This window comes from Thamnophis sirtalis, unplaced genomic scaffold (genome assembly GCF_051295495.1).
Source record: "Thamnophis sirtalis isolate CommonGarterSnake01/CBP01778 unplaced genomic scaffold, rThaSir2_p1.2 scaffold_6, whole genome shotgun sequence".
NCBI lineage: Eukaryota > Metazoa > Chordata > Lepidosauria > Squamata > Natricidae > Thamnophis > Thamnophis sirtalis.
In genome coordinates, this window is record NW_028261386.1 from 90,120,638 (window position 1) to 90,136,184 (window position 15,547).

Below are 15,547 nucleotides of genomic sequence, written 5' to 3' on the forward strand. Positions count from 1 at the left end.
ATAAGAGAGAAAAATAATTGGATCTGTCCCGATTCAGTAGTAACCAGGAGTCAAATTTAATGAAAGGTTGCTGAGATGTTATTAGGTTACAAATCTCTCTAGATATTTAAGAGTAGCTCCACTGAGATCAGTAGGATTTAAATCAGTGTTAAACTAGCTATTTCCTCAGCTTTTTTTAAAAAAAATCAATTCTTATTCAATTTGGTGGAAAAAGGGAATAAAATTTCAATTAAATATTTATGGCTGGACATTCAGGCATACACATTATTTATGTGACATACCATCTCTCAACCAATCCACCATCTTCCTGGCTCTCCCTCATTTGTGAAAAAGTAACATGGAAGATTTTTGTTCCTTAGAATATAACTGAAATGTAAGAAGTCAGGAGACTGATCACTTACTAGTGGACAAAACATTGGACAAGAACAGACCAAAACTCACAGTGATCACATCACTGAGGTGCAAAGGAAAATTTGACTTCAATGGAAATTTCCAATATTGGGAAATTTGAATATTGGGGACATGGAAAAGAAAGGGGCATTGCCATAGTAATAATGGATGGATGGGAAAGAGAAGGAAAAAGAGCGGGGAAGGATGGATGGATCCAGTGCAAAGGAAAAGGCTGGTGCACTTTACATTTTAAAATTAGATTGTTCTGCTTTCTGAATCATATCCAGGATTGGCATATTGGCTAGGATTGAGTAGGACACACCCACACCCACACCCACACCCAAACATGCATGTGCGTTTATGTTTGTATAATCAGATCAAATCAATCCAATGGAAAATTCATTGATGTTTATGGATTGTAATCTACAATACTGGTTCAAGGCAGATTGGTAGTTTTTTCTTTTTTTTAAATCTTCTGTCTAATAGTCCACAATGTACTACACACCGGGGGGGGGTGTGTTAAGGGTTTGTTTATTCATCCAAATGACATTAATTTTTGCTTTTTTAAAATGTACCTTAGATTTTGGAACTAGTGGGGGATTCTACTGCTTTGCAAATGTTTGCAATTAATTATGCGTTTTCTATCTTTCTATCTGATCTGGTCCCATTCGAGCATTGGTTAATCAGGTCCCATGTTCTATTATCCCAAGAGAAAATAGTAGATTCTACAGGCCACAAGAAGAATAAGAGTATCAGAAGAATTCAGCACAGGATTCTGAGAGGTGTAAAATAGATCTCTCTCTCTCTGTGTGTGTGTGTGTGTGTGTGTGTGTGTGTGTGTGTGTGTGTGTAGATAAATACCAGGCATAAAATATAGCCATTATGACTTTCCACTTTGTTTAATTCCCTCTTATAAAGGTGGCAGGCTTCATTATACAGTCGCTTGACCCATCAAACCCCACAATTTATAAATTGATTGATAGGCCTGCTACAGGGCTTCCATAACTGAAGAAGAATCTACTCAAAGTTTATTTTACCTGCCATGGATTTCCAGGAAATGAAATATTTTAGAATATTGTTATATCCTACACCTTCAAATGGTAAATTACTAAAAGGTAACTTCATATAATTTTATCTTGCTTTGTCCTACTTTTTCCTAAACCCAAAAGGCCTTTACAATGTAATAAGACAGTTGTTCCTTCAGAATTATCAGGGGCGTCAAACCCAGGCTGGATGCGTCATGCACAGGCCATGCCCACTCAGCTCTGCGAAGGGGGGAAACATTGCAAAATGTCATGTGACAGCAACCTGGCAACCATGCTCCAGATCCCTGGTTATTTTGATTACTTTCCTTCCAGTTTTTAAGATGCTGCAACTGGAACTCTGCAAAATATTCCAAGTATAGTTGCACCATAATTCTGTATGAGAATGTTTGTAGAATTTTAGAAGAATTCTAGAGACGAGGTTCGGAGTAGAAGAATAAAGTTCCTTTTATTATCAAAAATCAAATTTAGTAGAAAAAGACGGTTTGCAAAGCGTGGTGGAACTCAACCATGCTCTCACAAGAGTCACAAGGAAGAGCCACACCCTTTACAGAAGCGTAATAGCAATTATACCCTCCCTAACTCCTCCTATACCTACGTCAGCTATACCTGACGTGGCAGGTTACAAATCTAATCAAACAACACAATTACCCTAACTTTACCATGTAAACTTCCAATCCTTAATTAATGTTTGAGAGTTAAACAGTTGTAACCCCTGATTTAATCAACGAACTCCCTGATTTAATCAACGCTTATAATTAAGAGTCTGTGATTGCTGATCTTACTTAGTGTTAGGAGGTAAACAGTTGGTCTTACTGATCCAATCATATGGTTAATCATTGCTTCTATACGCGTTTCAGCATAGCTAACGTATGCCTGCTGTTGAATAAGAAAATTTTTAAACTTTCTGGAACTTCCCCATTCAATCCCCCATTTCTTATTTGGTCATTTGTTTAATATTTTCTCTTATTTCATTCAACCTTTTCTTTTCATCTTCTGTATTTTCCATGGGGTGCAAAGTTTCCATGCGTTCCAATAACTGAATTTGATCTCCAATCTCCTTCAATACCATTACAGATTTTGCATTTTGTTGTGCTTGGAGTATTCCATTTACTGAGCTTGTTACAATATTTCGTATTACTGGGATTAAGCAAGGTAGCATCATAAGTCCAATAAAAATCAAACCTACCATAAATAAAGCCTGCTTCCAATTTCTAAAAATACCTCCCAAAAAGCCCCCTTCATCTAACAGACCAGTCCAGGTTTGTGAACCACATTTTCGGAAGGCTATCATATCCATTGCTCTACATACATCTAATGAAAGCTCCCATTTTTCTTCTTTGGTGACCACCGTATGATTAAGATATTTTAGTAATGCTGCCCCAGGTTGTCCACTAATAATTCCCAGTCCAACCCACAGGGTCACATTATACCTTGTGAGTAGGCCTGGGTTATGGCAAGTAATGCTCTGTTCTTTCTTACAAGTTACATATTGGGTGTTGTTACGGATGCACTGGCTTTTCTCTCTGCATACACTAGGAATTATATTTGTGTACATCAAGGTTCTGGTTGTCTTTGCCCCCTGTTTGACTTCCGTAATACATTGTTCACACGTGTTTGTCTGTTTTGAAGCAGGAGTAGTCTTAGTAGCTCTGATCTTTCTCTTTCCATGGGGGTTTAAGGGATAGGCTGGTTGATGACTCCGAGCAGGTTCCCACAATACTTTACACAACCCCTTCCATCCTGGTTGTAAATACTGACTCCTAGTATTATCACATAGAAAGTGGAGATTCTCAGTGCCTTCCCCTTCTGTGCCACAACCACTGAACCACAAGGCCTTCCCTATCCAATAGCACCTTGGGTCTCCCCTGGTTGCATTTTCACACATCTGGGTGATTCCACTCATCCACTCTCTACTTTGATTTTTACAAGTCCAAGCTGGATCTCTCTGAGTTTGCCTTGGTGTTACCTCCAGAGTCAGATTACATCCATATTGGGCAGTTTTCCAGTATTGGAACTCTCCCTTTTGATGTCCCCCACTTTTCAAACAGATAACCATACTAACGGCTCTATTCTTTCTCTGCAGGGAGCGTCTCCTAATAGCCGAAGCAGTCAGCATCCACGAGGGGATAGGAGGAAATTCGAAAGAACTTGGGGAGACCACTAAAGAGCTTGTGTTTAAATAGTCTTTCTCCTCCCACATTGTACAAGTATATCTTCCTATAGTCTCTCGGTTTATTTGCAAATATAGAGTGGTTTGACACTTACCCCCTCTCTTTTGTGTTACCACTATCCAACTTTCCTCCTGACCTACTTGTTGCCAGTTTGGTTGTAACTTAGATTCATACCACCAAATTTTGGGTTCAAAGATCCAATTCATGGGACAATACTCACTCTCCTTGTCATTATAACACCGAATTTGTGTCCAAGTTCCATCAGGTTCAAAGATTCTAGGCGGTTCAATCCGTAATTCTCCCCCAACCACCACTAGGGTTATATTCAAAAGGATATAAGTCACTGTTTTTTTAACACCAGTTTCAATGGCTCCTTCTGAAAGGCCTTCCAAGTTTCCGACTCCTCCAAGTTGGCTCTCTTCGCTCTGGTGTAGTGGGTCCAGCCTTTTTCTTTCGTCCGGATGGCAGTGTCTGTGGTCAGCAACACCAGGAATGGTCCATCCCACTTTGGCTTTAGGGAATCGTCCTTCCAAGTCTTTATCCACACCTGGTCTCCCACTTCAATGGAATGTACTTTGAAGCTCAATGGGGGAGTCTGTATTAAATAGCCCGCTTTTCTGAAAGAATCAAAAGTCTGGGACAGTATTTGCAAGTATTGTATCAACCCTTTGTCTTTGCTAGGTAAATTCCCCATTCGTATCCCAGCATTCCTTAGTGGCATTCCAAATAACATTTCATAAGGTGAGACTCCCACATCCCTCCTGGGTTGTGTTCTTATCCTAAACAGGGCTATTGGCAAAGTTTTCATCCAATTCATTCCTGTTTCTAAATACAATTTCGTTAACATAGTTTTAATCTTTCCATTCATATTTTCCACCTTCCCACTAGAGGGTGGATGCCATGGACTGTGTAGGTCCCATTTTATTCCCAATACGTTAGCCACTCCTTGAGTAATTTTCCCCGTGAAGTGTCTTCCCTGGTCACTATCAACTCTCTGAACAATCCCATATCTTGATATAATATGTTCTAATAATAATCTAACAACAGTTCTAGCAGTTTCGTCAAAACAAGGGTAGGCTTCTACCCATCCTGTCAGATGATCTATAATAACTAACAAATATTTATATCTTCCCACTTGTGGCATTTCAGTGAAGTCTATTTGTATATTTTGGAAAGGATAGAGCTCTAAAGGCCTCCCTCCCTTTTTTTCCCCCCTTAATTGATTTCTATTTACCCTTTGACAAATTATACATTTTTGAGTTACTTGTTGTGCTGCAGTATAGACTTTTATTCCTGCATATTTTTTTAATACTTCATCAATCAAAGCCTGAGTTCCCCAATGACTCCCCTCATGTAGTCTTTCAAAGATTTGTCTCATGAGGGAGTAATTGAGAATTTGTCTCCCATCTGGTAACCACCATTTTCCATCCTCATCTTTTGTTCCCCCTATCTGTTTAATTTTGTTTTCCTCTCTCTCATTAAAAATTGGTATCTCCTTCATTTCAAATACATGGGGAATCATAATTTTGATTTGTTCAACAACTTCATTCATACCAGCTTCTTTAGCTTCCTGGTCTGCCAACCTGTTTCCCTTCTTCTCAACCTCATCTCCCTTTTGGTGTGCTCTTAAATGCACTACAGCAATTCTATGGGGCAGGGCAAGGGCTGATAACACCTCCTCGATTAGTTGCTGGTGGATCAGGTCCTTTCCCTGGCTTGTCACATATCCTCTTTCCTTCCAAATCTTCCCAAAGGTTTGCACCACTCCAAACGCATATTTAGAGTTGGTGTAAATCGTTAAATTTGATTTTTCCCCCAATATGAGAGCTCTTTTCAAGGCATACAATTCGGCTGCCTGTGCAGACCAATGGTTTGGCAATCTCCCCCCTTCCAGAAGAGCCCATGTGTCCTCCTGGATTATAGCGTATCCATTTTGTCTTTTCCCTTCTATCACTCGTGAAGAACCATCAATATACCATCTTTCTCCTTTTTCCAAAGGGGTATCCTGTAAATCTGGCCTGATTTTTGTTTCTAAATCTATTATTTCACTACACCAGTGTTCGATTTCTTCACTTTCAGATGAACTGGTTTTATTGAGGAATTGTGCTGGATTCAATGCTGAGTCAGTTGTCAGGACTAGGTCAGCATGATCCAGTAACATTCCCTCATGTTTCAGCAACCTTGAATCAGTCAACCACCTCCCAGCTTTTTGTCTTAACAATGTTCTCACTTGATGTGGGCTGCTTACAATTAGCGCCCCTCCCATTGTGATTTTCTCACTCTTCTTTACTAATAACGCTACTGCTGCTATGGCTTGAATACATGTGGGCCATCCTTGAGCTACAGGGTCAAGGTTTTCAGACAGATATGCTACTGGTTTCTTTTGCCCTGCCCAACTTTGTGTCAAAATTCCCAGGGCTGTCCCTCCTTCCACTGACGCAAAAAGGTGAAATGGTTTCTCTAAATTGGGAAGACTTAAGACTGGGGCACTGACTAACAAGTGCTTAAGTCTCTGAAAGTCCTCATCCAACCCCTTGGTCCACCCAATTTTAAATGGTTTTGTTTGAGTTAACTGTTCATATAATCCTTTTGTCCATTTGGCATAATCTTCTATCCATAACCTACAATATCCAATTAGTCCTAAAAACTTTCTCAACTCTTTTTGCGTTTTAGGCCTTGGTTGTTCTATAATCCCTTGAATTCTTTCAGCACTGATCTTCCTTGAGCCCTGACTAATTAAATGTCCCAAATATTTTACTTCTTGTTCTACAAACTGAAGTTTTCCCTTACTTACTCTCAGACCCTGTTGGGCCAAAAAATTTAATAAGGCTATTGTTCCTTCCTCAGTATCTATTTTCTTCTTGCCTGACACTAAAAGATCATCTACATATTGGATCATGTTTATTCCTTTTGGTAACTTGAACTTTTCTAAGGTCTGTTCTAATACTTGTCCAAACAAATTTGGAGATTCTGTATATCCTTGAGGCAACACTGTCCATTGATACTGCTGTTTCCTCCCAGTGAAAGGATTCTCCCATTCAAATGCAAATAGAGCCCTACTATCTTTGTCTAAAGGACAAGACCAAAAAGCATCTTTTAAATCTATTACACTAAACCAGCGGTGTTCTACAGGTATTTTGCTCAAAATAGTATAAGGATTTGGGACTACCGGATGTCTGGTTTCTACTATTTTATTTAAAAGTCTCAGGTCCTGCACCATCCTGTAAGTACCATCTGGTTTTCTCACAGGCAATATAGGGGTATTGTAAGGTGACATAGTCCCTTCTAATAGCCCATCTTTTATTAGTTGGTCTATCACTGTTTGAAGACCTTTTCTTCCTTCCATCGAAATATTATACTGTCTTTGGCTTACTATCTCACTATTGGGTTTCAATTTTATCTTTAGAGGCTCTATCTCTAATCCACCTCTATTTCCCGGTTGCACCCAAACTAAAGGATCAATCTTTTGTTCTTTCTCTTCTGTTAGAACATAAACTGTTTCACTTTTATTAAAGCTTATTGTAATTCCCAAGGCAGACATCAGATCTCTTCCCATGATGTTAATTCCTGCTTCAGGCACATACAATAATTTTAGAGTCCGGATCTCATTTTCCCCATATCTTATTTTCACTGGTTCTAACTGCTTCACATTAAAAGCTTCCCCTTTTACCCCACTAACTTTGATTTTTGTCTGATTATCAATTTTACCTTCCCTTGGCATCACACACACAGAGGCGCGAGATGCTCCGGTGTCCACTAAGAAGGTATATTCCTGGGTTCCCACCTCCAAATTTATCAAGGGCTCCCGGCGGGAACTCCTAATGAAGGGCCCCTGACTTCCCTAATATATATCTTCATCTTCCTCCATCAATCGGTTAATTTGCTCCTCCCCGGCCAGAGCAGGACATTCTCTCTTAAAATGTCCTGTCTTGCCACAATGGAAGCAAGTTCCTCTCTCTCCTATCATTCCTCCTCTGGTTATTCCGCCCCTGCTTCTCATTCCTGGTCTTCCTCTAAACCCAACACTTCCTCTTCCTCGTGGCACCCAGCCTCGCCCTCTTCCTCCCTCTGGCTGCGTTTGCATTACTTTTTTTACTGCAATCGCCATCATCCTGCTTGTCCTTTGACCATCTCTTTTCACTTTCTCTTCCTCTCTATTCACATATATTTTCTGGGCTTCCCTCAACAATACTTCCAGAGATTCTGCAGTCCAATTCTCCCTCTTCTGCAATTTCTTGGCGATGTCTGGCCACGCCTTAGTTACAAACTGAATTTTAACTATCTGCACATTTAGGGCATCGTCAGGATCCGCCCCAGCATACTTTCGCATTCTGTCCTTAAGACGTTGCAAGAACGTAGCTGGGGCTTCCTCTTTTTCTTGTTCTATATTTATTGTTTTAGCCATGTTTTGGGTTTTTGGAACAGCTTCCTTCATTCCTTTTATAATGATTGACCTTAAATCTTGCATATGTCTTCTCCCCCCCGCCTCGTTGTTGTTCCAATCTGGTCTTACAAGGGGATATTTAGCCTCCCCTCTATCTTGGTTCCCTCCAGCCACCACAGGGTTTTCCCGTTCCCATACCGCCATGGCGGCTACTCTGATTAAGTTCCTTTCCTCAGGACTAAATAAAATTCCCATTATATTTTGCATTTCTTCCCAAGTATAAATGCTGGGCCCTAACAGAGAGTCTAACTGATCATTGGCCCCAATCGGGTCCTCAATAAAACTCTTCATTTCCTTTCTAAATGCTCAGACTTCTGATGCCTTAAGGGGTTCCTGCACATAAGTTATAATTGGGCCCCCCTGAGCATCCACCCCGTTCGGTGTCTCTCTCAAAGGGAATTGTTGAACCTTCTCTTCTTCATTTATCTGTTTCATTAGGTTCTTTTTCGTACTTCCCATCCCTTCCCTTAAAGATCCTGATTTCTCACCCACCCCTGGAGTGTATGGAGTTAAATCGGGGGTAGGTGGAGTAGGATAATTTGGAGTACGATATGGATCCCTTCCCTGTGGACTTAGGACGGGCATTGGTGAACCCGACCATTGTCCTGGTGTCAATTGACTTATTTCCCAGGGTAATTCTGGATATAATGGTGATGTTACCACATTCACTGGATGAGGAGGATTTTGAACATGCACCGGATTATAGGGGTGGGGGGTGGGAGGCTCTTCAAGAGATCCCTTCCTTGTGCGTGTTCTTCTTCTTCCTCATCTGTTTTTGTCATGAGGATGTGCTCCCTTGGGTTCCAAAGGTACGGGACCCAAATTAGCGCATAATCCAATTCATTATCCAAACTTTTACATTTCTTTTTCTTCACATAATTATATAAATTGTGACACTGAAAATAATCCGTGGAGCCGTCCCTTGGCCACTCCACATTATCATCCTTCCACCAAATAAAACAACACAAATTAACCATATCTTCTTTGTTCAACCCCAACCTCAAAATCTCCCGGTTATAGGGCGGGGATCCCCATCCAGCCAATATTTGGCCCAATGGGCCGTTCGGGTCAATTTTAAGCTTAGGATTCTTTCTAATTTTCTTTACACACTGTGTTCCTTTCTCAGCTGAACTTGTATTTCCCCCCATTTCTTATATGGGTAGGTAGCCTTTCCTTGAGTATGTGCTTCTGTGTCCCTCCCAGCAACTCTTTTCAATTCCACACGTCACCGTCTCCGGATATTCACAATATCCCCATCACTCACTCCGTCCTGCGAATCTCCCCTGAGATTCCTCAAAAGGACTTCCACCCGGCCCCGTTGCCAGTTCTCACATCCACACACTCCCTGACCGCCCTGGGTCTTGTGTTCTGGTGTTTTGAAACCAGTACTCACCAGGGTCTGCGCGCAGAGGTTACCCGTTCTGTCTTCAGGCTGCTCCGCACTTTATTCACTCTCCTCCTACTGCTCGTCTATCGCACAATTTTTACGGGCTTCCAAGAGCTACGCAGTCCTCTGGGTGATTCTTCTCCTTTCAAAAAGGAAAGGGGTGCACCTGAGGAGAATCCCTCAGAGTCCTAACGCAGATTGGATCCCGGACACGAGCCCCCAATTTGTTTGTAGAATTTTAGAAGAATTCTAGAGACGAGGTTCGGAGTAGAAGAATAAAGTTCCTTTTATTATCAAAAATCAAATTTAGTAGAAAAAGACGGTTTGCAAAGCGTGGTGGAACTCAACCATGCTCTCACAAGAGTCACAAGGAAGAGCCACACCCTTTACAGAAGCGTAATAGCAATTATACCCTCCCTAACTCCTCCTATACCTACGTCAGCTATACCTGACGTGGCAGGTTACAAATCTAATCAAACAACACAATTACCCTAACTTTACCATGTAAACTTCCAATCCTTAATTAATGTTTGAGAGTTAAACAGTTGTAACCCCTGATTTAATCAACGAACTCCCTGATTTAATCAACGCTTATAATTAAGAGTCTGTGATTGCTGATCTTACTTAGTGTTAGGCGGTAAACAGTTGGTCTTACTGATCCAATCATATGGTTAATCATTGCTTCTATACGCGTTTCAGCATAGCTAACGTATGCCTGCTGTTGAATAAGAAAATTTTTAAACTTTCTGGAACTTCCCCATTCAAGAACATTGTAACACTAAATGTTTTATTTTGTATTATTTCTTCAGTGTTCCCAACATGAAAAATATTAACTTCAGCAAGTTTATGTTTCTGATCTTGCCTTTAATATGCAGCTACCTTGAGGAATTGGTATCCTTGCTTCAACTGTATCCATCCTTTTGGTATAATAATTCTTGGAGTAAAAGATATCAATACTAATCTGAAATTTATATCGATCGAATCAATGATTCATAAATATTTATAGTTCAGCACATGCTGAAATTACAGTGATTACTTACATGTTCCCAATTAAATATACCTAGAATTACATTATTGCAACAGCAGTAATTATATCCAATCTTATTTATATTAATTTATTTGAGACTAAGGCTCATGGAATTCAGTAAGGTAGGATTCTCAGCCTAAATACACAGAGGATTGCGCTGTGACACAGAAGTTTGCTTTATCAAAGTCAGAGGGACTTACTTGTTGCTAGGCTGGACTGGAAGAGTGCAGTCCTGTTACTGTTAGGAGTCAGGACATGATCAGCCAAGATTAATTATTTTGGATTGCCTCCTAAGGCTACTTGGAAGATTCCTACATATGTTAAGCTTTCAGCCTGCCTTCTGACATCTCAACATTAGGCATGACTAATATATTTCAGGACTGGATTTTACAGAGTGTTACGATAATCTGCGGTCAACAACACCATAATGTTGTGTCTATCACAGCAAAAACAGAGTATTAATGGAGCCATTAATCACCATCAAAACTGTATTAAGAGTGAAGGTAGCCAAAAAAAGCTTAACTGACAGCAAGTGGCCATAAACCTGTCCAAAAACTAATTTGATTACCATCATACCAGCATCTGTGCCTCTTATGAGGGTTCATTTTTTGATGAAATTAAGTAGACAAGCCATTCATGCGTATAATAGACATCTAAATCATGGTAAACATGTTCCTGGCAACAGAAGTAGTTAAAGAAAGTGTGAAACTGTTTGGTAGGGTGTGTTTTGTACACATCAAACTGAAGGCATTTTCTCCTTCCTTGCTTCCTCCTACGACAGTTGATTTCCAATAGTTAAAGCCGTATTATGCTCAACCACATTGATGCCAAATATTGCAAGTGAGAAGATTTTTTTTTCTGCAGACAAGACTGAAAAGCAAGGGAGTATTGACAAGTTACAAGATATGTATTAACAATTTGCTCTTTACCAGTTCTAAATCCACAAAAGCAGTCTGTTTTCTTGAAAAGCAGTGGGATCAATTAGGTGCTGGAAGACTATCATATGTGGGCTGCAAGAATCCAAATGATTGCCAGGCAGAAGTAAAATGTTTGAGTGTTTGGTATCCCCCTATGCCATCTATTACTCACAGGGCATTTTCCAGCAGAATATGGTAGCCATAGAGAGGTAGTGCAGGGGTGATAAGATAGTTTTCCAGCTGTTGAATTCCTACCATCTCTAGCCATTGTGGACAATAGGGATGGATAATTGAAACTGCAATCAAGTAACATCTGGAAGGAAAGGTCAATCTATCATATGGAATGCTGCGGACTGTTTATGAATAGGGTAGTTAGATGATTATATGCTTACCGATAGGCCTCTAGAATAAAGGCTAGGGTTTCCACCAAATTCACTGAATTATAATTCCCATTATTGCCAATCTGTTGCACAATAATTCTATCAGATCTATCAATGGCTATATTATGTAGCAATGTAACAATAAAACTTCTGGTTTGGAGCACTGGAATGCTTTGGAGTAGTTGCCTTATCCTTTTTACATAAGTGATCTGAAACGGTTTTGTATCTGCTCCTATCTTAGATTAACCTTTCTTGGCCTGGGGCCGCATCATCTCTAATTTTAGCCATGCTAGTTTGGAATTAGATGTGATGGGAGGTGGAGTCATGAGATGTTTATCTGCTCAAGTCTTTTTAAAAAAAAAATGCACCTCATGTTTTTGCCTTGCAAATTTTTGCAAGGATCATTTTATTGATTATTATGATTTATTTTTTAACTGAGGAACTCAAAATGGTATACATGGTGTTCCTTCTTCCTATTTTTCCTATAGCAATTTGACATTCAGTTGGGTTGGGCTGATTGACCCAAGCTGCCCAAGGAGTTTCATGGCTAAGAAGGGAGTAGAGCCTGCAAGACTCATTGCAAAACTAAAATTAAAATCTATATAAACACTTTCCTTGTTTATAATTGCCCAACAAAATTAGAAGCAAGTTGGAATAATTTCTACAAATCAGAACTTCTGCAGATCTCTCTAAATGTGGCCCCATAAACTCTATTTTTTAAAAAAAGTATATGTTTTAAAAATAATTGGAAATTTTTGTGAACTGCAGCTTCTAAATATGAACGTCACTACTAAACAGGAGTTTCAATGAAACTTTATTTGATTCCTGTGATCTTGGTTTGAATCTTTAATAGCCAAGTGGAAATCATATTCAACTATATTCAACTACATACATACAGTACATGCATGTCCCAAAAAGATTGACAGAAACACCTTCATGTTAATCAAATAGAGGACTGGGAAATATCTACAGACCCCTTACATCCTGGAAATAAATTGTTTCAACTTCTACCCTCAAAACATTGTTATAGGGCACTACACACCAGAACAACCAGACACAAGGACATTTTTTTTCCAAATGCCATCACTCTGCTTAACAACGAATTCCCACAACACTCAATAATTTACTAAGAATGTATTACTATTATTCTTATCTTCCTTCCTAGTATCTATCTCTCCTCACTTATGACTATAACCATGTTGCTTGTTTCTTTCACTTTATATTCATCATCTTTTTATTCTTGATGAATATATTTTATTCTCCTTATGTACACTGAGAGCACATGCACCAAAGACAAATTCTTTTTGTGTCCAATCACACTCAGCCAATAATATCTTCATGTTATCACCAGGAGTCAAAATTCATTTAAGATAGTGGCCCACAAGAGACCAGGGACCGGTTCCATGTTTTGGGCATCAGAGACCGGGTTCGTGGGGAGAGGTTTTTCTGTGGACCAGAGGGAGTGTGGTTTCGTGTGCTGCCCATGGATGTGGCTTCACTTGTTCTCGTTGCTTAGTTTCTGGCATGGCGCAGACAGGTGCCAATCCACGGACCAGAAGTTGGGGACCCCTGATTTAAGAAAAACATACTTCATTTAGCTCTTTATTTAATTCTTTAGAGAATTTCACTCATTTTCTATCCATAGAAACTAAACAACATATGAGAGACACATAAATCTACAAACAACACATCTTTCAAGACAGCTTGAGTAACATTTATCTCTGTTACTTTTTATGAATCACAGCAATGTTAACAGTGAACATCTTGCATTTGCTGTAAGCAGTGCCTAAAGCCATGGGAAACTGCCTGCCACTCAAAAGCTGATGTCGTGTCAGCCTCTCCGTCTTACCTGAGTCTGCAGATGGGTCTTTCCCCAGGTGGGTTTAGGCACACGCTCCTCATTAATCATTGCTTAAGTTTCTCTCTGGGGGAAGACCCCAGGTTAGACATCATTTGGAAACAAATTGGGTGAAAAATAGCTCTGACAATAAGGAGCCTTCTCAGAAATCCCTTGTGAAAACAACAGCGGTGTGAAAACAGTCTCTTCCAGGCCTCTAAATGATCTGTCAGTTAGTGGATGACATTATAATCCACTTTTATGCTACTGATAGGAATAAGCCTGCTTTAGCTTTCCTTTAGATTTCTGCATTGATTTTAAAGCTTTAATAGCAATTTAAAAAATGAAAATCAGAAACAAAAGCACTTAATGGGCCTAACAGAATTCACCACAAGATATTTTTAGGCCATACAGTTTAGAACTATCTATGGCATGTTTTTAAGCCAAAGAAATTGAAAGGATACTGAAGAAGGAATAGCAATATTATTGTGGATGATGATGATTGAAAGTTTAAAGTTTAATAACATTTATATGCCGCCCAATCCCGTAGGACTCCGGGCGGCTAACAATACAAATAAATCAAAAAGAAGAGAAGGAAAGAAAAGATAGATTTAAAAAACACACCATGCCATCCGTTCCAAGTGGGGCTGGACCATATTTTGGGGTCAACAGCCCCAGGCCTGCCGGAACAGCCAGGTTTTAGTGGCTTTACGGAAGGCCAAGAGAGTGGGAAGGGTCCGGATCTCTGTGGGTAGATCATTCCACAGGGCGGGGGCAGTTACAGAAAAAGACCTCCCCCGAGTAGTCGCCAACCGGCATTGCCTGGTCGATGGTACCCGAAGGAGGCCCAATCTGTGAGATCTTATAGGTCGTTGGGAGGTATGTGGCAGGAGGCGGTCCCATAGGTATCCAGGTCCTAAGCCATGTAGGGCTTTAAAGGTAACGACCAGCACCTTGAAGCGCATTTGGAGACCAATGGGAAGCCAGTGCAGCTCGCGGAAGATAGGTGTAACATGGGTGTACCTAGGTACACCTAATGTCGCTCACGCGGCAGCATTCTGGACCAATTGTAGTCTCCGAACACTCTTCAGGGGCAGCCCCAAGTAAAGCGCATTACAGTAATCAAGCCTAGAGGTGACAAGAGCATGACTGACCATTTGAAGTGCCTCCCGGTCCAGGTAGGGCCGCAACTGGTGCACCAGGCGAACCTGGGCAAAAGCCCCCCTGGTCACAGCCGACAGATGGTATTCTAATGTCAGTTGAGGATCCAGGAGGACACCCAAGTTGCGGACCCTCTCTGAGGGGCGAAGAGTTTGCCCCCCAGGCTAAGAGATGGAATATCTGGTCCGTTCTTGGGGGGCAACATCAATAGCCACTCGGTCTTGTCTGGATTGAGTGCCAGCTTGTTTACTCCCATCCAGACCCTAACAGCCTCCAGGGACTGGCACATCACTTCTATCACTTCACTGAGTTGGCACGGGGCGGACAGATACAACTGGGTATCGTCCACATATTGATGATATTTGATCCCGTGCTGACGAATGATCTCACCCAGCGGCTTCATGTAGATGTTAAATAGGACAGGGGACAGGACCGAGCCCTGAGGCACCCCACATTTTAGGGGCCTAGGGGTCGACCTCTGTCCTCCAACCAACACCGACTGCGACCTATCTGAGAGGTAAAAGGAGAACCACCATAACACGGTGCCTTCCACTCCCACCTCTCCCAGTCGTCGCAGAAGGATACCATGGTCGATGGTATCGAAGGCCGCTGAGGAGGTCAAGAAGCACCAGGATAGAGGAATGTCCTCTATCCCTGGCCCGCCAGAGATCATTGGTCAGCGCGACCAAAGCAGTTTCAGTGGAGTAACCAGGCCTGAAACCCGACTGAAAAAGATCTAGATAATCAGCTTCATCCAAGGTCCGTCGGAGCTGAAAGGCCACCACCT

At 40.9% G+C, this 15,547-nt stretch overlaps 1 long non-coding RNA gene across 2 annotated transcripts in view; it reads right to left on the minus strand.

Annotated features, from left to right (window-relative positions):
* Positions 1-9,710: 9,710 nt before the first annotated feature.
* The window catches only part of LOC106554511 (uncharacterized), an 85,820-nt gene continuing 79,983 nt past the window's right edge, over positions 9,711-15,547 (minus strand). For both annotated transcript variants that reach the window (XR_015697040.1, XR_015697039.1), the window contains exon 4: positions 9,711-13,331. This is a non-coding gene — a long non-coding RNA (uncharacterized LOC106554511). The remainder of the gene's footprint in view (positions 13,332-15,547) is intronic.